A 22165-nucleotide genomic window follows, 5' to 3' on the forward strand; every position below is an offset into this window, starting at 1 on the left:
GCGCATCGGAACTCCAATTACACATAAACTGCCTGGAGTTACTAGCCGGATCCTTTGTGATCAGGGCATTTACGAAAGGGAAAGTGAACTCCTGTATTCTGCTAAAAATGGACAACATTTCGGCAGTCAAATACATCAACCATTTAGGAGGAACAAGATCCAAATTACTGGCGGAAATAGCCAAGGATTTCTGGCATTCCTGCCTAGAATCATGGATCTCGGGAGTAGCCGAATACTTACCAGGTTCGTTGAATGTAGTAGCGGACTGGAACTCCAGACATCTCTCAGACTCCAGCGACTGGATGCTGGACCGGATGATTTTCCAGAAACTGGACAAGATCTGGGGCCCAATATACACAGATCTGCTTGCGTCCAGGCTGAACGCTCAGAAAGAGAGGTTCTTCAGTTGGAGATTGGACCCAGCGGCAGCCGGAGTGGACGCTTTCCTACAAGACTGGAGGGAGAAGACACTTTACGCTTTTCCCCCATTCATAATGATGAACCGAGTACTAGCAAAGGTACGCAGAGAGGCAGCGAACCTGATAGTAGTGGCTCCGATCTGGAAATCATAAGTATGGTTCCCAGCACTCATGGAGCTATTGGTAGATTACCCGAGAATCTTGCCCCAAGGAGAACGCCTCCTCACGGACCCGGCTGGGTCATCTCACTCTCTGAGAGTGAAGGGGACACTGCCATTGATGGCGTGCAGGATAGCAGGAGACGCTGGAATCTCCCGGGCATTTCGTCACAAGCTGCAAGCCTCATCGCCGAGTCATGGGCTCCATCAACTCGAAGGAGCTACGACGCAGATTGGAACAAGTGGTCGACATGGTGCAGAAGGAGAAATATTCATCCCGTTTCTGCCCCTCTAGCTGAGATCTTGAATTTCCTAGCGGAACTCCTCCAGGACGGCAAGGCATACAGAACCATAGGGGTACCGGTGGGAGAAAACATAGCAGTAATACAGCTACTAAGAGGAATAAGATTCAGGAAACCACTGCAGCCGAGATATGAATCTTTATGGGACGTAGCAGTAGTATTGAAACTATTTGCGGACTGGCACGATAACAAGTATTTGTCCCTAGGACAGCTGTCCGAAAAACTGGCCATGCTATTATGCATGGTGTGATGCAGGAGAGTAGCAGATGTGAGAGTCTTAGAAGTGAATAGGAGAACGTACGGACCGGAAGGCGTGACTTTCAGCTTAGCCGAACACTAAAACGGACTCTAGCACTATCACGTACCCGTACATGCAAGAGCACCCGAAATTGTGCGTAGAGGCATGTATAAAGGAATACGAAAATAAAACAGCCGAACTAAGACCGGCAGGGACAACTCAGTTATTAATTGCACGCAGAAAGCCACACAGAGGAGTAGCAACAGCCACCATAGCACGTTTGGTCAGAAACATCATGAGTTTAGCAGGCGTAGACATGTCAAGATTCAGGGCACACTCAGAGGAGCGATGGCCTCGAAAAGCACTAGGACTAGGTACAACGTTACAAGACATCATGAAAGCCACAGACTGGGCTAGTGATACGACATTCAGAATGTTTTACTACCGACCTATTAATGCAATGGCAGAAGTAGTAGTAAGAAGCTTTGAACAAGCTTAATGCTCGCCTCCGTCTTGACATAGAATGAAGATTCCCCCTGCTAATAGCGCAGGGAGCTCTTGATTCTATTAAAGACAAGGAGGCGAGCATTAAATTCCCGTCTCGAATACACAATGAATGCAATGATGAAATAAACGATGTGAAGTACTGTTGATAATTAACATGACTATTTCTTCCAGAATAGGGTGTGTATTCCCACCCTAACATACACAATTTTGTTTCTTCTTGACTTTAGGGGATGAGCAAAAGAACAGCTCAAAGCCCTAATCAGATCAGGTCGCCTGGAACAAACTCACAAGTTCATATGTGAGAAATCAAGCCAGCACAAAGCAGGAAGTTCAGCACAAGTTCAGCAGTTGGGTGCGCATTTAAAGAGAGATGACAGTTCACGCAGTCAAAGAAAAGGAAGGACAGAGGAACAGGAAGGACTAGGTCACATGGCCGGAGACTAGGGGACTACAGGATTGATAAGATTTGAAGTTTGTTTGAAAGAAAAAAAAAAAAGAAGAAAAGATTTAAATTGAAAGTCTACAAAGTTATATTTGTTGAAACTTCTGGAGAGTAGAAAATAAAGAAGATGAAAGCTTAATGCTCGCCTCCTTGTCTTTAATAGAATCAAGAGCTCCCTGCGCTATTAGCAGGGGGAATCTTCATTCTCTTTCAAAGGTAATGTGATTGCACTTATGCTGCCTTCTTCTGGCCGTCTTACCGCCATGATGCCAGGATCTCACCGCGAGCCTTGCGCCTCCTGTTAATACCGGATCATGGGGTTGGCATTTGATATGATATGATATGGCATTCATAACGCGCCTATACACAAGTGTTTCAAGATAATTGCACTGGATGCATTGATGGGTGAAATAGGGGGTGCATGGATTTGGAAAATCAGCCCTGCATAAGCAAATTAAATATAAAAAGGAAGGCCGCTGGTGAGGGAATTTCAGATAGTTGTCTGGAGGCTTTCCGTGATGCAAGCGCAGGCACTCATTGTGCAGAATTTCTGTACTTGGACATACACACCCTGCACAAAAAAGATCTGCACCAACAAGTGTGGAATCATATCCCATAGTAAGTGTCCCCCAATTCGCCCTATAGAGAAACTTCTGTGACAACAACAGTGGGTCCCTGATAGAGCTTCCAGAGAGCCTGCAGGTGGGCCTCCATCTGAGCCCTAAGCTCTGGTTGGAGATATGAACAAGACTGTCATTCCTCAGAGACAGAGTGTGAAGCATGACTGCTCAGAGGTCGAGTTTCATTTACTTTGAGCTTTGTATCTACATTGAAGGGGATGTTACATGCAAAGCCTCACCTTCTGTTTTGTGCTGGCACTAATTGTGCCACCGCCTCTCTAAACAACAGCGCACGCCCCAGGCACAGGGTTTGATGGCATTATGTTACAGCCTGCGAATATCAAGGGCCTTGCCTTGCACACAAGCAGGAGTAATACCAACATCCATCTCCTATAGAGGCGGCCAACTGCCCCTGTATGAGCTGCATTGTGGAGAGGAGCAGTCTGGGACTTTTCCCCCAGCTGCTGCCTTGCAAGTGGTCAAATGTATCTTGGCTGCTCGCCGGTCAGGCCTCCTCGGTGGCAAATCTTTCTTGACACTTGTCTTCGTTGCCAGCAATGCACCTCCAACATGCAGGAGTTTGGCTAATGCCAGAAGCAGACATAGCAAAAGTCATCTCAGCTCCTCGTAGGTGTTAAGAGCTGATTGGTGGGCAAATGTGTACATTAAGCAGATCAACAAGATGCATAACTTTGCCAAATGATTGATTGATTGTTTATTTGTATAGCGCCTATACACAATGTGTTTCAAAGCGCTTCAAGGAGGGAGGGAACATGGGAGAATACAATTACATTCTTACAAGTCGTTGAAACAGATCAGAATGTGAAAATAGCTCAGATCATAACAGATAGTACAAGTGCATTGAACAATAAGGGAGAGGTAGGGGGGTGGTGAAGGGGGAAGGGGACAAAACTAGCAGTAACATTACTATGCCGGACGACAATTGTTGCAGTGCAAGAGTGACAAGAGGAGGGGGGAGGAGAGGCAGTGAGGGGCAGAGGAATAGAAGCGGTAAGGAGAGGAACAAACAAGTGACTATCCATTAAAGGTCAACAACTATTCAAGGTAGTGCAAGGGAGGGAGTGGGAGGAGAAGACAAGAAGGGAAAAGGGGGGACAGACAAGCTGTTATCGGTGGTCCAGGGACCAATCATAAGAGTAAGTGTTGAGATATGGTTTAAAGGTGGAGGGGTGGGGCAAGAAGGATGCAAAGACAGGTGGCTACGAATTACTATGCCTAGCGACAATTGGGGTAGTGCCGGAAATTCACAGAAGGAGGGAAGAAGGGAAGGAGGGGAGGAAAGGGTGCGGGAGAAGGAGGAGAAAAAGGAGGGCACAGGGCATAAAGGCAAGAAAGGGGAGAGAGGGGCAGGAGATCATCATGGGGGACAAGGGGACACCACAAGGGGCAGGGAGTGGGACTAGACATGGGCAGGGGGGACCTGGACACACTGGAAGGGGGCAGGGGGGACATGGACACACTGGCCTGGGGGACATGGACACACTGGCGGGGGGTCATGGGGGACCTGGACACATTGGCAGGGGGCAGGGGGGACTATAAGCAGATCTATGTATCATAGAGGCTCTTATCGAGGTGTCCAAGGTTTCAACTTACTAAGACATATAGGACCGTTTAAGGAGATCTCACGTTTTCCAATGGCAGGTGTGGAATAATGGACAAATTCCTGGCTTTTAGGCTCATGAAGGTTTTAAATATGTCTTGGCATATATGTTTGTGCTAATGTGTGTGTTAAGGCAAAGGCGCAGTTTGTGGGCACGGAGAGGGACATGAGGCAGAACTAGGGCAGGGCAGGCTTATACTGAGACGGATTGCAGGATGTGATTCGGGAACTAGCAGCATTAAAGTCGGGCGGTGTGGGCATATATTGTTGAGACAGGTTTCTTGATTACTTTAGACCCTAACCGAATGGAAATTTGTTTTACAGTGGCAATGCTGGCTTGTACAACCAGCCTGAAAGGGCCTGAAAGGGAGACAAACATTAGGCTGCAATCTGGGCAGAACCTGCTTGAAAGCAGGGCAAAGCTGGCATATAATGTTGAGACAACCCTTTGTGGTTTTTCCATGCGTCTCTGACAGGCGGCTCCCCCGCCTCATTAATTTCCTCCCTTCTCCTGCTGTCCCACCCTCACCTCCCTCGGCTACCTTGTCTTCTTTCACTTCCTCCCCTATCCCCTCTCTTACTCCCTCTACACCTTGGCAGGACGTACCTCAGCCTTGTACCCCTCCCCGGAAGGTCTTCAAGGCTGGCAACCCTCTTCATCTTGCCACTCTCAACCCTCGCTCTGCTGTCAAACACTCCTCTGACATCTGCCACCGCCTGTATGGAAGAACACTCCTCTCTCCTGGAGCGATCATTCCCTTCTATCCTCTTTTCTTCCCATCTCCTCCCCTCCAGCAAAGCCTGCCCCAAGACTGCCACCCACCTTCTCAGACATCTGACCCATGAAGCGCGTGTCAGTCGAGGCTTTTGCTGCCTCCTTCTCACCCCCTCCTCCACTTCAGGCTGACACTCACCCTGACTCAGCCATTTCCCTGCTCTACTCCTCTATTACTGCTACCCTTGATACTCTTGCCCCTGTCATGAGGATCCGCCTTAAGCCCAAAGCGAAGTGCAACACTTGGTTTGACTCTGACCTATCCTCACTGAAACGTAAGTGTTGGGCGGCTGAGAGGAAATGGAGGGCCTCTTGCTCATCCCCTGACAAACTGGCCTGCCGCCTTCTCCAAAGGCAATATCGCCTCTCTAACCAAGAAGCGAGCTCATATTCAAGCCCGTGTTTCTGCAGCATCTAACAATTCCGCCGAACTCTTTAAAATCAGCAAGGAGCTGGCCAACCCTGCCGCAGTATCCACCTCTCCTCTCGCCTCTCAGGCCCTTTGCAATGACATTGCCTCACACTTTATCTGTAAAACTAAGGACATCCTGTCCACACTCTCCTCCTCTCCTTCTCCCCTCCCTTTCCCTCCTCTGCCTGCTGATCCTCCCTCAGATTGTCCTCCTCCCTCTTTCTCCGCCTTTCCTCTTTTCTCCCCTGATGAGGTTGCCAGACAAGTCCGAACTATGAAAGCCTCATCAAAACAGGTTCATCCCTGTTCCTCCAAAACAATTAAGGACCACATTGACACCCTTGCACCTGCCCTTGCAGACTTCTGCAACCTCTCCTTTGCCTCTGGTTCTTTCCCCTCCCCCCTGAAACACTCCAATGTGCATCCTCTACTCAAGAAACCCTCAGCTGATCCCTCCTGTCCACCTAACTATCGCCCCATTTCCATCACCCCCTTTCTGGGTAAGCTCCTTGAAAAGCTTGCAATCTCTCATCTCAACCTTCATTTTGACTGTCGGCTCACTCCATGACCACCAATCTGGCTTCAGAGCCTCCAGAAGTACGGAAACTGCTCTCCTGAACATCCGTGAAGATCTGCTCTCCAACCTTGACTCTAACATTCCCTCCATCCTTTTCCTACTTGATCTCTCCTCCGCTTTTGATACGGTCAACCACACCATCCTGCTCAATCGTCTCTGTGACAACCTTGGCATCACTGATCAGGATCTGGCTTGGCTTACCTACTTTCTCTCTGATCGACCTTCCCAGGTACAACTTGGGTCCTTCCTCTCCTCTATCTCCCTCTCTACCTGTGGTGTTCCTCAGGGGTCTAATCTCTCGCCCTGGCTTTTCAACCAATACTTGGCAACCCTTGCCTACTGCATCTCCATCTTCTGCTCAAACTTCCAATGCTATGCTGACGACACACAACTCATTTTCAGGCTTCCCTCTGCCACCTCCCCTTCCTCCCTCATCTCTGACTGTCTAATCGCCATTCAAAATTGGTGTGCCGCCAATGATCTCTGTTTAAATGCTAATAAAACTGAGATCCTCCTCATCGGCACACCCTCTCCTTCCTTCCCCCTTACTCTCTAGCCTGCCTCCCTCTGCCCTCCTCCTGCACCTACCTGCGCAGCAAAGAACCTTGGGGTCATCTTTGATTCCACACTATCCTTCTCCTCACACATCTCTTAAGTCTCAAAGAAATCTAACTTCTTACTACACATGCTCAGAGGTACCTTTCCCTTCCTCTCCTTCCCACAGAAGCTCACTGTCTCACAAGCTCTGATTCTCTCTAAGCTGGACTACTGCAACAGCCTCTTTCTAAAGCTACCTGCCTCCACCCTCCGCCCTCTACAGCTAATCCAGAACAGAACTGCGAGACTTGAAGCCCCGGGATCGTATCTCTCCAGCACTGAAATCCCTCCATTGGCTCCCAGTAGATGCAAGGATTAAATTTAAAACCCTTTGCATTGTCCACAAGGCTTTCTGGGGCCTCGGTCCTAAATACCTTCACATATCCCTCCTTAAATACCACCCTTCTCGGGCCCTTTGCTCCCCTACTTGAAACTCCCTCAGGGTCAGCCGCTTTTCTAAGAAACGTGCAGGGGCAGATCTTTGTCCTCGGCCGGAGCCTCCCTTTGGAACGGCCTCCCTGCCACCCTGAAACTGGAGGAAAACCATCTACGATTCCGTAACCTCCTTAAGACCTTCCTCTTTGCATCTGCCTTTGCCACTCTCCTCCCCTGTTGATCTGCCTGCTTTTCTCAGCACTGCCTCACCTGCCAACGGGGCTCCCTTGGCTCAGTTACCTGCCCTCCTGGAATTCCTCTGGCACTGCCTCCCGGCCACCCCTGCACCGGGGCCTGTTATCTGTACCCTCAAAGGTCCCCCCTCTCCTCTCCTGCACTTACCAGATGTTACCCTATCTGACTTGCCCTGCACTGCACCCTTCACTGGCTGCACAAATCACTGCTCTTATCACCTTATTTATTTACTTATGTATCCACTAACTTATTATTTATCCCATGCCTGCACTTCTTTGCCCCCCCTCCCTTTTTCTGTTGCACTTCCCCCTTTCCCTTTCCCATGCACTTGCACGTTCTCAGTGTCACTGGGCCTAGCAAGATCGTTTGTTTTTGTTTTCTCCCCTGCTCCCCCTCCCTTTGCCTGGTCGCGCTCTGAAACACCTGTGTATGGGCGCGATATAAATAAAATATCATATCATATCATAATGCTCCTGTGTACTTTTGGGGACAAGGTATCCATTGAATTGTTTCATGTGCTGCCTTGCAGAACTGAGTGTAAATTCTAAGGAGTGTTATCCAGTTTTATTGACATTTGTGCTGCAAAATGCATGGTTTCAATCCATTAGTTTAAATGATTTCTAAAGGGAAGCCCTACCCACAACCTTACTGGATTATTTTAGGGGTACTCACTCAGACCAATTCACGGAAAACCTTTATATCCCTCCACTATACAAATGTACCAGCTGCTACTGCTGCAGACTTGTAGTGGTATTGTTGGAGTGGGTAATGCAAGAATAAGAAGATAGCTGATTATCTCATGCTCCCTTCTTTGGCCACGCTGGGAGAACTAAAAAAAAAAAAAAAAAAAAAGCAGGACTTTTTCCAAAGTTCGCCTCTGCCACATGGATACTCCCCTGATCTGATCTCTATGTGTGACCTGCACCTGCATGCATTCACGTAATCATGTAACACTACACACATGCCCCCCAAATGTACTTTGACAGTATATGTGAGAAATTCGACCATCCGTACGGTGGGTGTGCGCCCTCCTGGGCTTGTTACATTTTTTTTAATTAAATGGAATGATGGTAGACTAACCTCAGGAAAATGTGGGGATAATCCACACACATTTTTCTATGTATGCTCACACCATGACAAACGCATAGACCTGTGTACTCTGCGTGGACACAGCGTACAGGCACAATCGGCCCATTCATTTTTTGTTGGGATGTGACAGCAGGAGTACACTTTTCCTTTCCAGGAAGAGGGTTGGACTAAGCTTCCCCCTGCCAAGACCAACCTGATTAACTAACAAAGGTTCCATGGATCCTCCCTGCTCTTTTGTTATGCCCTGCAGCTGGTGGCAGGGAATAACATAATAATAGAGTGTACTTCAAACAGGCCCACATGGGGCCTGGCTGCATAGGTTAACAAAGGAGACAGGAAACCCCAACATCTTTCATATGTAACTGTGTCAACCTGAAACCAGCTCCCGCCCTCAGTATCATTGACAGTGAGCTGTCATGTATGGGACTGCGTGTTTACAGTAGGCTACCCCTGCAGGGGGACCCCATTCATAAGGTACGATAATTTGGTTTGCAGGAGCCAGAGAGTTTGGTCTCACTGCAGCTTCAAGGGAGACCTGCCGCTTTAAATCAGGAACCACAGGGAGATCCAATAACCAGAGAGACTCTTTGATCAACAACATACAGCAGGATTGGTGGGATTTAGTATCACATGTTTTCACAATACCTTTCTTGTTGGAAAACACTCTGGTTATGACCTCACTCATTCAGGAGACTGTTGGTGGGAACCCCAAGATTTGGTTCATTGAGGTAGGCTTCATCTACATCAATCACTGTGGCCCACTTGGCTTTAAAAGAGGGCTGAGCCCCTCTGTTGGCAGATCATCTAAAGACTTTGCAAAGAGAAGCAAGAAGAACTCATTAGACCCATGCTCAAGGTACAGTCTGCCTTATATTTTTCGCCAGTGAAGGAAAGACAGGACCTCCAAAGAGGGAAGCAAGATCCCTACCCTAAAAATCTACCAGGGAACAGAGTGAGAGAAAGACCTCAGAGGACCCTCCGGCCGATCCAGAACCAGTACCCAGCCATGAGACAGCATCCCCTGCTAGGCTCTGCAGCAAGCTTCCTATGTACGAAGCACCAGAAGGTCTCTGAACCTAAAAACCAAGGACAAGGCAGCTGCCTGCAACTCACTCCTTGGCTTCGGGCCGTCCACCTTAAAGGACGACACGGGCCCATTGACGCTGGAAGAAGTGCCTCGACGAGCATGAGCATCTACCGACGGCCACCTTCAAGGACATTTTCAACCTAGTTGATTTCCTCGAGCTGCAACCCTGACCGTTGTCAAACTGCAGGCATTAAAGACACCCGGGATGTCTCGACCATTGCTTCAGAACCGTCGACCAGCACTGAGAAGATTCCCGACCCTGAGCCGCTGTCTAGGCCAGCCTGCAGCTGTTCGCCCGACTTCGCTCACCGAACCATCTTGCAGCCTGATACTCGCAGCTAACTCCAGTCTTGAACTCTGTCACAGAAGCCTGCAAAGAGCCCTGAAGCCGACTCAACCCTGTCACACACCAAGACCACCCACAGCACAAGGTACATTGTGGTTCTGTTCCTCTGATCCTTCCCAGAAGGTCCCATGAGACATATTAAGACCCATTGTTCCCTTTGTGCTGAAGCCAAGGAACTTTAAACTGTTGTGGTTATTAACCATACCGAATACCCTCCTATCACTATCCAGAGTCCATCCCCTTTCCTTCTTTAAACCTGCCTGTCCTGTGCATTCATTCCTTTACAGGGTGGGTTGTATTTGAAAGTGGTGCTAGAACTGTCTCTTGTGATTTAAATAGATAGTTTGATACAGCCTTGACAGTCCCTTTTATCATTGGGTAATAATTGTATTTTACGCTGTGTCGCAACTAACCAACGATCCAAGACCTTTCTGAGATAAGCCTGCTGTTCCATCCACAATGTGGTGTAGTTAACCAACCCTGATTCCGTGAGCGAGGGGAGACCCGCACGTGATCAGGGCCATAATAAAGAGATGCGCGCGGAAGACATCCATTCCGGCACGACCCGCAAACACAGTGAGTCGAGTGTTTATTTTGTGTTCTGGAGTGCGAGAGAGAGAAAGTGTGCGGGTGCAATCTGACCTCCTTGAACACACACAGAGGTCGGATTAATAATATCACACTGGCGACGAGGCTGCAGAAGCCACGTGCAACAACGGAAAAAAATAATGTGCGGTTTCCTGTTTGCAATACGATCTGCCATGGATAACAGGAAAGGCCTGTAAGGGCCCAGTGATCATCATCTACACGGCCACTCCGCCATCATAAGGAGTACACGTTGATGCATCTACCACCCACAAGCACACTAAGAAAAACAAGGAAAAGGCCTGAAATAAAAGGGCCCGCAGTAGAAAACGGCAGGCTCGAGTCAACATGGCCAGCCCCCAAACTAGCCCATCCAGATCAAGCAGTGGCAGCGCAATGCGAAGGGACAGCACATTCAGACTAGATAACCAGGAAACCACATAAACAACCTTCATGAAACCATTTGATCCGTATTCCACGGGAGCAGCACTCACACAGATGGGGAATATGGCTCCAACAATTTCAGCTAAACCTACAGGCCAAGGCATCAATGAAGGGAGAAGGAAACGTCTGTATAACATGCTTCCGAACAGAGGGAGAGCAGACGAGTACAACACAGCGAAAGCAGCGTTAACAACAAATTCAAGCCCAAATTGAACCCAGACTATGAAAAATTCCACTTTTGCAGGACCCGCCAGAGAGAAAAACAGACCATTGACGACTTTCATTCTCAGAGAATTAGAGATTGGATGGGAATTCCCAGACAAAGACTTTGCAGTTCGTCTACAGATCATCAATGGCTTGTCATCAGAAAAACTACAAAGGGCAGTGCTGTCGCAGAAAAACATCACTTTGGACTGCATCCTGGCTATGGGAGTGCACAGGTGACCAGGTGGCGGTGATGGAAGCAGCAATGCAGCGTCTGCCCCTTGATAACACGCAAAAGGAGGAAGAAGAAGAGGCAATCCGAGGTCGACAGAAAGAAAGGCGCCCCAACAGCACAAGACCAGGAAACCCGCCAGGACGAGGTGACACGTGCAAGTGGTGTGGTGGACCCTGGCACAGAGGGGAACTGTGCCCGGCATTAGGAGTGACCTGTCGGAAGTGCAAAAGGCTGAACCACTTGCAGCCGTATGCCTGAACCCCACACCCCTGAAAGATCCAGGCCGACAATACACCTCAACCGGCAACAAAGGAGACGAGGTAAAGCCAGAGCGGTCGCCACCGCTCAGAGATCGCACAGCAGCAGCTACACAGATGAATCGTCAGATGAAGGAACATCCCCTGACAGACGTGAAAAGGGAAGGAGAAAGAAGAAAGAGAACATCGAGTTCACATGATTTCTGCCATAACGCCGAACTAAACAAACACGATCGAAAGAGAGAGCAACATAAGCGACCATCATGCACCATCCTGTCAGACGGGAACCCCACCAAAGTGGTCAGAGACACTGGAGTGACAGTGAACGTCATGCCCATCCACACTTACAACACACTAGATCCGTAACCGACACTCAGGAACAAACGAGTAAGACTTTTTGCGTATGTGTGCAAAGGGCCTCTACCGGTAGCAGGGTTGTTCCGATCTGACCTAGGGTACAACGGAACCACATGCAGGACAAGGATATTCGTAGTGGATGCAAGACTAGAAACACTGCTGAGCCGTCGCACCGCAGATAAACTACACCTGGTGCACTTTGCATTCAGTGTCAACCCACCGAAAATAGACAACCACATAGCAAAACACCACAAGGTATTTCAAGGTACAGGATGTCTCTGGGGGAGAACAATCAAACTACACATCGACCCAACGATCGAGCCAAAAGCAGGTCGACACCGCTGAGTCCCCTTCCATGTGATAGAGGCTGTTGAGAAAGAGCTGGAGAAGCAAGGGATAATCGAGAAAACATCTGGCCCCACTCCATGGGTCTCCCCGATGGTTGTCGCCCAGAAACCACAGCAACCTAACGCGGTAAGAATATGCATCGACATGAGGCTACCCAAAGTAGCCATCGGTCAAGAGTGCCACGTGACCCCCACAATCGATGAGCTGATCGTGGACCTAACGGGAGCCAAAGTCTTCAGCAAACTCGACTAACGGTCAGGCTATCATCAACTACGCCTCGCCAGAGAGTCTAGGAACATAACATTTTCATCACACCTAGAACTTCGGAGATACAAAAGGCTGAATTTCGGCATTTCCTCAGAGGCAAAGATTTTTCAGAATGAAATCAGAAGAGTGCTCCATTGCCCCTCAAGCACTACCAACATTGGTGACGACATTTTATGTATGGCACCACCACCAGTGAACACCATGAGCGACTAGCGCAGTCCTCCAACGCTTGGAGTAGTCAGGCCTCATGCTGCACACGGAGAAATGTGAAATTAACGAAAGGAAATTTAACTTTTTTGGCTACGTGTTCAACGCCGACCTTGTGTTGCCCGACCCGGCCAAGGTCTCTGACATCAAAAGAACGAAAGCCCCCACATTGGCGTCGGAAGTGAGAAGTTTCCTGGGCATGGCCACCTATTGCGCGAGGTTCATCCCTGACCTGGCCACAATAGCAGCACCGCTGAGAGAACTCACAAAGAAAGAGATACAATGGAAATGGACGGACCAACACCAGCACACATTCAAATGCATAAAGGACTTGCTTTCCAGCACCACAAAAATTGTATTCTTCGACACTGACCGAGCCACTGAACTACTGGTGGATGCCAGCCCAGTGGGGTTAGGAGCTGCACTCACCCAAGTGGACAAGGAAGGCAATGTGTACCCAGTTGCTTTCGCCAGCCTAGCATTAACAAAGACTGAACAAAACTATGCCCACATTGAGAAGGAGGCACAGGCGATTCTATGGGGCTGCCGTCACTTCAGGGTATATCTCCTATGGCAACCAGCAAAGGTATTCACAGACCACAAACCACTGATACCGATCTTCACAGGGTCAGCACCACACCCCCCCATGCGGCTAGAAAAGTGGATGCTCCAACTGCAGCCGTTCAACATTGACGTCTCCTACCGAGCCGGGAGGACAACCCGGAAGATTATCTGTCTTACCACCCATGACCTGCCACCAGACATGAAGAGGAACTCGCGATACAGAGGAGCATGTATGCCACGCAATAGCCTGTGCACGCCCACGAGTACTAACACTGCAGGAAATTGCAGAAGAAACAAAGACAGACGCCTGCCAACAGCGAACAATTCACAAGATCCAATCAGGCGAGTGGAAGAACTACTTATCTGCGGTACCACACCGCACCACAGCAGCCCAACAGAAGCTACAAGCACTGTTTGGCATTCAACATGAGCTAACAGTATCGGAAGAAGGCCCTGTACTGAAAGGACACCGACTCGTCCTACCCGAGACATTGGAAGAAAGAGCCCTAAAGCTGGCAAACGAGGGCCACCAAGGCATTGTGAATACCCAGGCATATCTGGTCAAGAATGTGGACGCCAAGGATACAGAATCGCATGACTGAACTGGTGGAAACCTATGCGGGATGCCAATCAACGCCTGAACCCATAACAAGTGCGCCCAGGAGCCAAACAAGGTGGGAGTCGGTGAGTGTGGACTTTTGCACCATCGCAGGAGAAAGGTACCTATTCGTCCTAATCGACAAATTTAGCAGATACCCGGAGGTGGAACACGTCAAGTCCATGGATGCCTTGTCAGTCACCACCGCCCTCGAGAAAATATTCACCATACATGCAATACCCAGGAAAATTAAACGTGACAATGGGTCACCGTTCACTAGCCATGAGTTCAGGCAGTTTCTCACCAATTTAAAAGTAAAACAGCGGAAGATCACCCCATGCTGGCCGCAGGCTAACGGTGATGTTGAACGCTTCATGGGATCCCTAAACAAAACCATAAGAATCACAAAAGACCACAATCAACCCTGGCTGCCTGCAGTATATCGATTCCTCCCAACACACAGACAAACCCCACAGACATCAACAGGAGTAAAGCCTGCAGCACTGATGTTCGCAATACTGATACAAGCCAAACTACCACTATACCCGACCTGGTTGAGCCCCGAACCAGACATACCACTCATGGAAGAAAGAGAGGCGAGACGAAATGAGAAGGAAAGTCAGGCTCGACACGCACAACAAGAGAACTGCAGCCAGGTGACACAGTGCTGGTGAAAACCAGAGCACCCCAGAAGAAGATGACACCGACATACGAGTCGCGCCCATGGACAGTACAGGACTCTAACCACAGCATGGTAACAGCCACCAGAGGACAAGAAGTAGTGACGTGAAACGTATCACACTTATGCAAAGTACCGACTACACTGTGGCGGGAACAACCGAATCCCGGAACACCGAGCGAAGCTCCACCAACGGACCCTGAGACACCAGCAAGGGAGAACGACAACACACCCCAGCCAGTAGACGCTGGGCTGCCACTTGCCTTAGCAGAAGAACACTCCGCCGCAGACCTCAACGAAACAGGGCTACCAGAAAGAACACACACAAGATACCAGCTTCGAGGGAAGCCACAGCCCTCAGCTCGACTACAAGAATATGTCCTGCAAGGGATCTACCACAGAGGCTCTGAGGTAGAGGAAGCCAGAGCAGTGGAGGATAAGCAGAAGAGAACCAGTAAGAGACATTGAGAATGCTGTGTTTCAAATATACTACGTTTGGGAGGAATGTGGTGTAGTTAACCAAGTTTAGACACTCTCTGAGTAACCTTTCACTGTAGATACTTGTAGGTCGACCTCTGCGCCCTATACATTTCCTCTGATTGGAATCAAATTTCATCGCATGAATAAAGTAAACAAACGGAGAATGGTGGTTCCTCCACTCCGCTAGACATAAAACTGCAATTGTAATCTTACTTCTTATTTTATCCATGCGCCATAGAAAAATCAAGGTCCACACACTTTTTCATGTGAAGGTCACTTCAATAAATCTTGAGTGGTGTTGTTTTATTTTTGTACAGTTGCCCTTTGTGATGACACGTGTTTCGGCGGACAAAACACCGCCTTTTTCAAATTAGGGATAGTCTTTAGATTTGTAATGCAAAGAATACATACAAGAAAAAACAAATGTTTCAAATTCATAAATAAAACATCACACAATTTTTCAAAGCGTTCCCAAATTATAACCAAGCATTGCATGTTGCCCAATATGAAACAGTTTTGTAAACCAGTGGGTCCAACCCATTCCACACACATAAGTTTATATATATGTGTAACCATTTCCGTTTTATAAATACCACAGACATGAAGGGAGGGATGAAGGCATGGGTGTTTTAGGTAGAAGAGTACAAAGAAAAGAAAAGAAATAACAGAAAAGAAAAAGAAATGTCATTACGTTTTCATTTAGACCTTGTGCATTATACTATGTTTGGAGAATAATTAAAATAATATATTCTTACTCAAATCACTGTGCCTTGATGGGTAAGTGGTCTTTAGATCAATGCAAAGTCATGGGTTCAATCCCAACCTGTCAAATAAATGTATATTAAGTGCTTGCCTCACTCTTGCGCACCATCCATAAACACCAATGTTGGTGTATTAATCACACTCGTATACTAAATGTTATAGGGCTAGGTTGCTGTCTGCTCGAATATCTTGATATCTTGCAATTGCGAATTGTTTAATAAGACATGTAACTTCAAACTTATTCTTTGGTTATGCCTCTAGTTCCTTTTTAGAAGTTTAATTTCAATGCCCTATGTTTGTAACCCAAGTTTTGAAATATAGGTACTTGGTGCTAGGTTGCACATTTGTGACAGTTACTTGGCTCTGAGGGTAATTAGGCACTAATTTGGGCTGTTTCTTAAACATGTTTATAAAAATGAAGGCATCTCGTTGTATGAATTGAGACCCCGCTCTAGCGTCCTGAATTTTTCAAATTAATTTAGCTTCTTCCTGTCCCAGTGTAAGTTCCTGAACCCCTCCCCTAGGTCCCAATGTCACTTTCTTAAGGCCTAGGAATCTGATGTTTCTTTTGTCACGGGTGTGATTAATACACCAACATTGTTGTTTATGGATGGTGCGCGATAGTGAGGCAAGCACTTAATATACATTTATTTGACAGGTTGGGATTGAACCCATTACTTTTTGCATTGATATAAAGACCACTTACCCATCAACGCACAGTGATTTGGGTAAGAATATATTATTTTAATTATTCCCCAAACATAGTATATGCACATGGTCTAAACGAACACGCATTGACAAACATTTTTTTTATTTGCTCTGTTATTTCTTTTCTTTTCTTTGTACTCTTCTACCTAAAACATCAATCCCTTCACCCCTCCCTTCATGTCTGTGGTATTTATAAAATGGAAATGGTTACACATTATATATATATATATATATATATATATAAAACTTATGTGTGTGATATGGGTTGGACCCACTGGTTTACAAAACTGTTCTATTTTGGGCTACATGGTGTAGTTAACCAACCCTGATTACGTGAGCGAGGGGAGACCCGTGCCACATGATCAGGGCCATAATAAAGAGATGCGCGCGGAAGACATTCATTCCAGTGCAACCCGCGAACAAGTCGAGTGTTTATTTTGTGTTCCGCAGTGCGGGAGAAAGTGTGTGGGTGCAATCCGACCTCCTGGAACACACACAGAGGTCGGATTAATAACACCACACACGTCACCAAAATTGGACAAGGTGGTTTATAATTTGATTGCGTTTCCAATCTGTTTGGATTCCTTCTGCTGTATTAGAGGTGTGGGGCTAATTGATGGTTTAGAAACCGACATCTGAACCACATGCGACCACCCTGGCCCACACTATAGAATCTCAAGGCTTCACCCTGAGATCCTCGGGAGCCACTCATATGAAAGGTCGTACCCTTGATTGGCTCGCAGACCACAATTGCCCCACACTGATCATTGAGAACATTCCTGCCCCATTGTCTGACCACAATACTATCCTGTTCTCTGTCAACACACAGACGCAGGTCGACTCAGCGCCTTCGCTCGCTCTAGCAACTCAAACTCATAAAATCCGCAAAATCAATCCCGATAACATGCTACCACTACTCCTACAACTCATAATTTATACCTCTAGTACGGTTGACCTTTCATCGATGATTACATTGTACAACCTAACCATGGAGGCAGAGTCAACGAAGTGGCCCCCCTGGCCACACGCAAAGCCAAACCCAAACTACACATCGACACAAATCTGGTGCCAAAGCATAAAAAAGGCACTTATGGATAAAATGTCTTCTCTCCAAACTAAGATCAATCTGAAAAAATTAAAACTAAACACCACGGCTCTATCAAATAATGACCAAAACCTACCAAAACCTTTCCCTAAATTTGAATTCTCTCCCATTACTACCGAGGAGATGGTCAAAATCATTAAAGGCCTTAAACCATCGAGATGTCAAGGAGACATCTGTCCTGCTAAACTAATCAAAGACTGCGCAGATAATCTGCCACCATTCATCACTGCGTTGATCAACAATTCCTTCACTTCCAAGTACCTTAAGTACCGACAACCTGAAGGAAGCTTGGGATCTACCGCTACTAAAAAAAAACACGCTAGACCCCAACATGCCCACCAACTTTAGGCCGTTCACAACAGTGCCATTTCTTCTAAAAGTCTTAGACAGAGTGGCCTATGTACAGCTCCAAAACTTCCTAGAACTACACAACCTTCTAGACCTTCGCCAATCAGGATTCCGCCCAGGTCACGGCATGGAAACAGCCCTAGTCGATCTTAAAACACAAATGGACTTAATTAGAGACAGAGGCGACCTAGCCATCATGCTCCTACTGGACCTCTCAGCGGCATTTGATCTAGTCAACCACAAGATCCTTTGCCGCCTACTTCTCTGACAACACCATCAGCTGAATTGAGTCGTTCCTCTCCAATCAATCAATGCGAGTCTTCTCAGACTCAGCAGCTGCACAACCTACTCCAGTCCTTTGCGGAGTAACACAGGGCTCCTGCGTGTCCCCCACCATGTACCACGCATTCACCAAACAACTCTTTGATAAACTAGATAATTTGGGTGTCATGTACAAAAAGTACGCTGATGACACCCAAATACTTCTAGGTATTACAGGAGACTATGACACAGAATCCCTAGCTCTCAACGCTATCTACCTTACAATTCAAGCCTGGATGGCCGAAAACGAATTCTGTCTTAACGATAAAACTGAGATTCTGATCATAAGTAGCCCAGCAAAGCTCAAATGCCTCCCGCCAATTTACCAAACTTTCGACATAGATGGTAACAATATTAAAGTGTCCGAAGAAGTTCAGAGGCTAGGTGTGTACCTTGACTCTTTACTTACCTTGACCCGGCAAGTGAATGCCATCTCTTCAGCCTCCTCGTACACTGCGAAACTCATCACGGCATGCAAACCCTACCTCACAGTTGAGAACCGCATTACACTAGCGAGAGCTCTAATCCTTTCGAGGATAGACTACTGCAATGCCATTTTCGCTTGTACCTCCTCAAAAAACATTAAAAAGCTCCAAACTATTCAAAACAACGCCATCAGAGAGGCCCTCAATATTCCTAAATCAGACCACATATCGGCAGCCAGGAGATACATACATTGGCTGCATGTCACAGAGCGTATCAAATTTAAAGTACTGTCGCTCACCCTTACTAATACTGCTCAATGCTAACTATCCAACATGATCTCAACAACGCAATCTACTAGACCTACTTGATCAGCCTACCTAGGCCATCTGAAATCAAAAAGCTTCAAAAGGCAGAAAGCAGGCGGTTCCAGCTTCCCAGTCCTTGCAACTAAATACTGGCACTCCCTGCCTTTCCGAAATCAGGACTGACCCGTCCCTATGGTCTTTCAGAAAAAAACTGAAAACCTGGCTATTTAACCAGGACACCAGGAAATAGAGTAGGTCCTGTGAAGAAAGTCCAAGTACTTCGCACAAACCTCACCCCTTACCTGACCTATTGCTTCCCCCTCACACTCAACCACCCTTGCAATTCCTGCAATGTGCATGTATTTGTAACCATATGAGCTCGTTCTTCTCTATGCAATGTATATGTAACTGTGTGAGTTTGCACCTCTCTATGCAATGTATATGTAACCATACTCCTAAGTCAAGTAATGTGTATGTAACCGTATTCTTAGGTCAAGTGCCCAGATACCTGACAGAAAGGCGTACTAACAAAATTAATTTACCCCTGGACCACTGGTACCCCGGAAGTTGATTCATCACAGTATAGGTGTTTATGTGCACTCCCTCGGTCTGGGAGTGTTTATATCTGCCTTTTTTACATTCTCTGCTGCGCTCTTTGTCCCTTTACCGGTCAGTTTGTGTGTTATTTCCCACGCCCTGGTTGCTGAGCCTTTTTCTTTCATGATTTTAATTTTTGGAATTCTTTGTTCTTGTCCCCACATAACATTTGTACACAAGGTTGTACATTTTGCGAGAACGTGGTAGCAAATAATCTGTCTAATGGATCGGGATGTGACACCTATTAAGAGGTACAAAGAAAACAATTTCAACATTTTTGTCCAATAAAATAAGCGGTCTTTCTCCTAATGTTTGGCATGTATTGCCTGGACTCCTCTATTTTGTCTCTCAATTTTCTCTACCACCTACTCCTTTCTATCTTTTCCTCCCGAGTCTTTTGTTTCTCCCCGTTTTCCCGTCTCTCTCTCTGGCACGTTACCCTCAGTTTATTTAACATTGAACCTTCCGTGTGGTGTATACAGTGTTCTTCCTGTCTCGTTTCTAACGTCCCTCTCCGTCGTTTCTCTTCCTCTTCTTGCACTTTACAGTGTTCATACTCTCTTTGGCTCTCTTCCTAGCGTACGTGCCCACGCATGTAAGGGCGATATTGTACTTCCTGAACATCGTTCTCCCTGGAAGCCCCTAACACTTACCAGGACAATGGGCTCTGAGTTGGTTGTCGACGCTCTAGATCCGGCCCACTCCTTTTGGACTGAAGAGCTGCCTGGGATTTGTAGTCCTGCAAAGTCCGTCCCTCCTCTGTAAACAGAGAAGTACTCATGTTGGCAGCTCTCGATACCTGAAAACGTCTTGCTGCACGCAGCCAGGGGCTACATCACCACAATGTGACCCCTGTTAATGGGGATTAGGTACACTGAGACATAACCTGAACACGTACTAAAACTACAATCCCCACCACCCGTTGTCCAGAACGCCAGTGCGCTTCCAGAACGCCAGTGCGCTTAAAGAGATAGCACGCTTGACACGTCGGGCTTGACACTAGAGCATCAGCACCAAAGTCTTATGGCGTAAATGACACACGACAGCACTTAGGAAGGAGACGCCACATGTTTTAGTTAAAACTTAAAACGTCCTTTTTGAGTGACTGAAAAGTAAAAACATAACTAGTGGTACTCTGTCTTTTTAAAGACAGAGAAAGGGGCGTTCTGAAATAAAGATCTTTTTTGTAGCTTTTTTAATGACATTCTAAATTGGCCAAATGAGATAAACAGATTCCTAACTGTTTGTATCGAGACGGAATCTGTCAAAGGTGCTTAACAATCACAGAAGTGTGTATACCACCCTCGCATAGTCTGACAGGAAGCGAGTGGGTCCCGGGGAGGTGTGTTAAATACTTGACACCTGCCAGTGGCACGTGTTGCTTGTAGTTGTGACATACAGTGGCTGGCACATGACACATGCGGTATTCAGCTCTTACCCCTACTGGATTGGCCACCACCAGCGGGTATCATTAGGATGGGGTTAGCTTTGTCCACTGGGTATGGGAGGGTTTGCATTTTTTGGAGAATTAAAGACTAGCTTCTTTCTTTACTAGTTTTATCATTGACACGTGATCCGTCATCAGATCTGTGTAGAATATGTGTTAAAAAATAGTGCAACTGCGTAATTACAATGCTCCTATTTTTCTTTCATTCAGACTAATGTAAGGTAAAAATACATTTCAGAACATACTCCCTTGGTGTCTCCTTCAGCCAGGAGCCTAAAAGGACATTATGAAGTACACAGACAAGACAATAGTACTAGCAGTGTTTGGAAGCTGAGGTTGGAAGCAGTCTGTGGCAGTCCCCCCTGTGTGCAAGTATACTTTCTATCCCCACTGTGCTTGTGGGCGGAGACATTCTACAAAACCCACCTCTGTCCGCGGAGCGGACGCAGAGTTTGGAAGCTGAGGTTGGAAGCAGTCTGTGGCAGTCCGTGGAAGTACGGGGAGTGGAGGGAGCGGAGGCTTCCCCTGCCCTCCTGGACCCCATGGAGGAGATGGGGCGGTCCCTGAGAAGCAGCCGATCGAGTCGAGAGGACCCAGTCTTGGACTTGAGAAGTCCCCTGAAAAAACCTACACGCCAGCGTCGACCTGTTCCCACTACATCCGCATCATCCGCAACAGCGGCGACAACACAAGAACTTTCAGGTATGAGCCTGTGTGACTCAAAACTTTTGGAAATAAGCTCAAATATTGATGTGAATAGGGGCATGTTCCAACCCATGCCTTTTTTTCCACAGAAGGCAAAAACCCATGCGCTGACCCCTGTGGAGCAAGAACTCCCCCTCTCACACCCCCATTGCCGACAAGCCCCGTGCGACTTATCCACGGGATAGAGGAGAGAAGGTGAACGGGGCCCAAAATGACGGGCTAACCAAGGTTGAGTCATCGCAGCACTCGCAGCCCTCGAGTCCCCGTCAGGAAGTTGAAGTTCCTGGGAAGTCATTGGAAGGGGTGGCAGGTGAGCAGGGGGGTTGGGAAAGGGATTCGAAACTGGAGGAGTGGGCGGAGGGCCTGGATGGGAGTACCAAGGTGGCTGCCGGCGGA

The 22165-nt window shown here is 47.4% G+C and overlaps 1 protein-coding gene across 4 annotated transcripts in view; it reads right to left on the minus strand.

Annotated features, from left to right (window-relative positions):
• FCSK (fucose kinase) overlaps nt 1–22165 on the minus strand; it is a 1510689-nt gene that overhangs the window by 1393362 nt on the left and 95162 nt on the right. For 2 of the 4 annotated variants that reach the window (XM_069654977.1, XM_069654994.1), the window contains exon 1: nt 20271–20432. The exons of the other annotated variants lie outside the window; for them this stretch is intronic. The gene's annotated coding sequence lies outside the window, so the exon portion shown is untranslated. Of the gene's footprint in view, nt 1–20270; nt 20433–22165 lie in introns of those variants that run through there. 4 annotated transcript variants of the gene reach the window in all.

The sequence above is a fragment of the Ambystoma mexicanum genome, chromosome 1p, assembly GCF_040938575.1.
Source record: "Ambystoma mexicanum isolate Mex_15411 chromosome 1p, UKY_AmexF1_1, whole genome shotgun sequence".
Taxonomy (NCBI): domain Eukaryota; kingdom Metazoa; phylum Chordata; class Amphibia; order Caudata; family Ambystomatidae; genus Ambystoma; species Ambystoma mexicanum.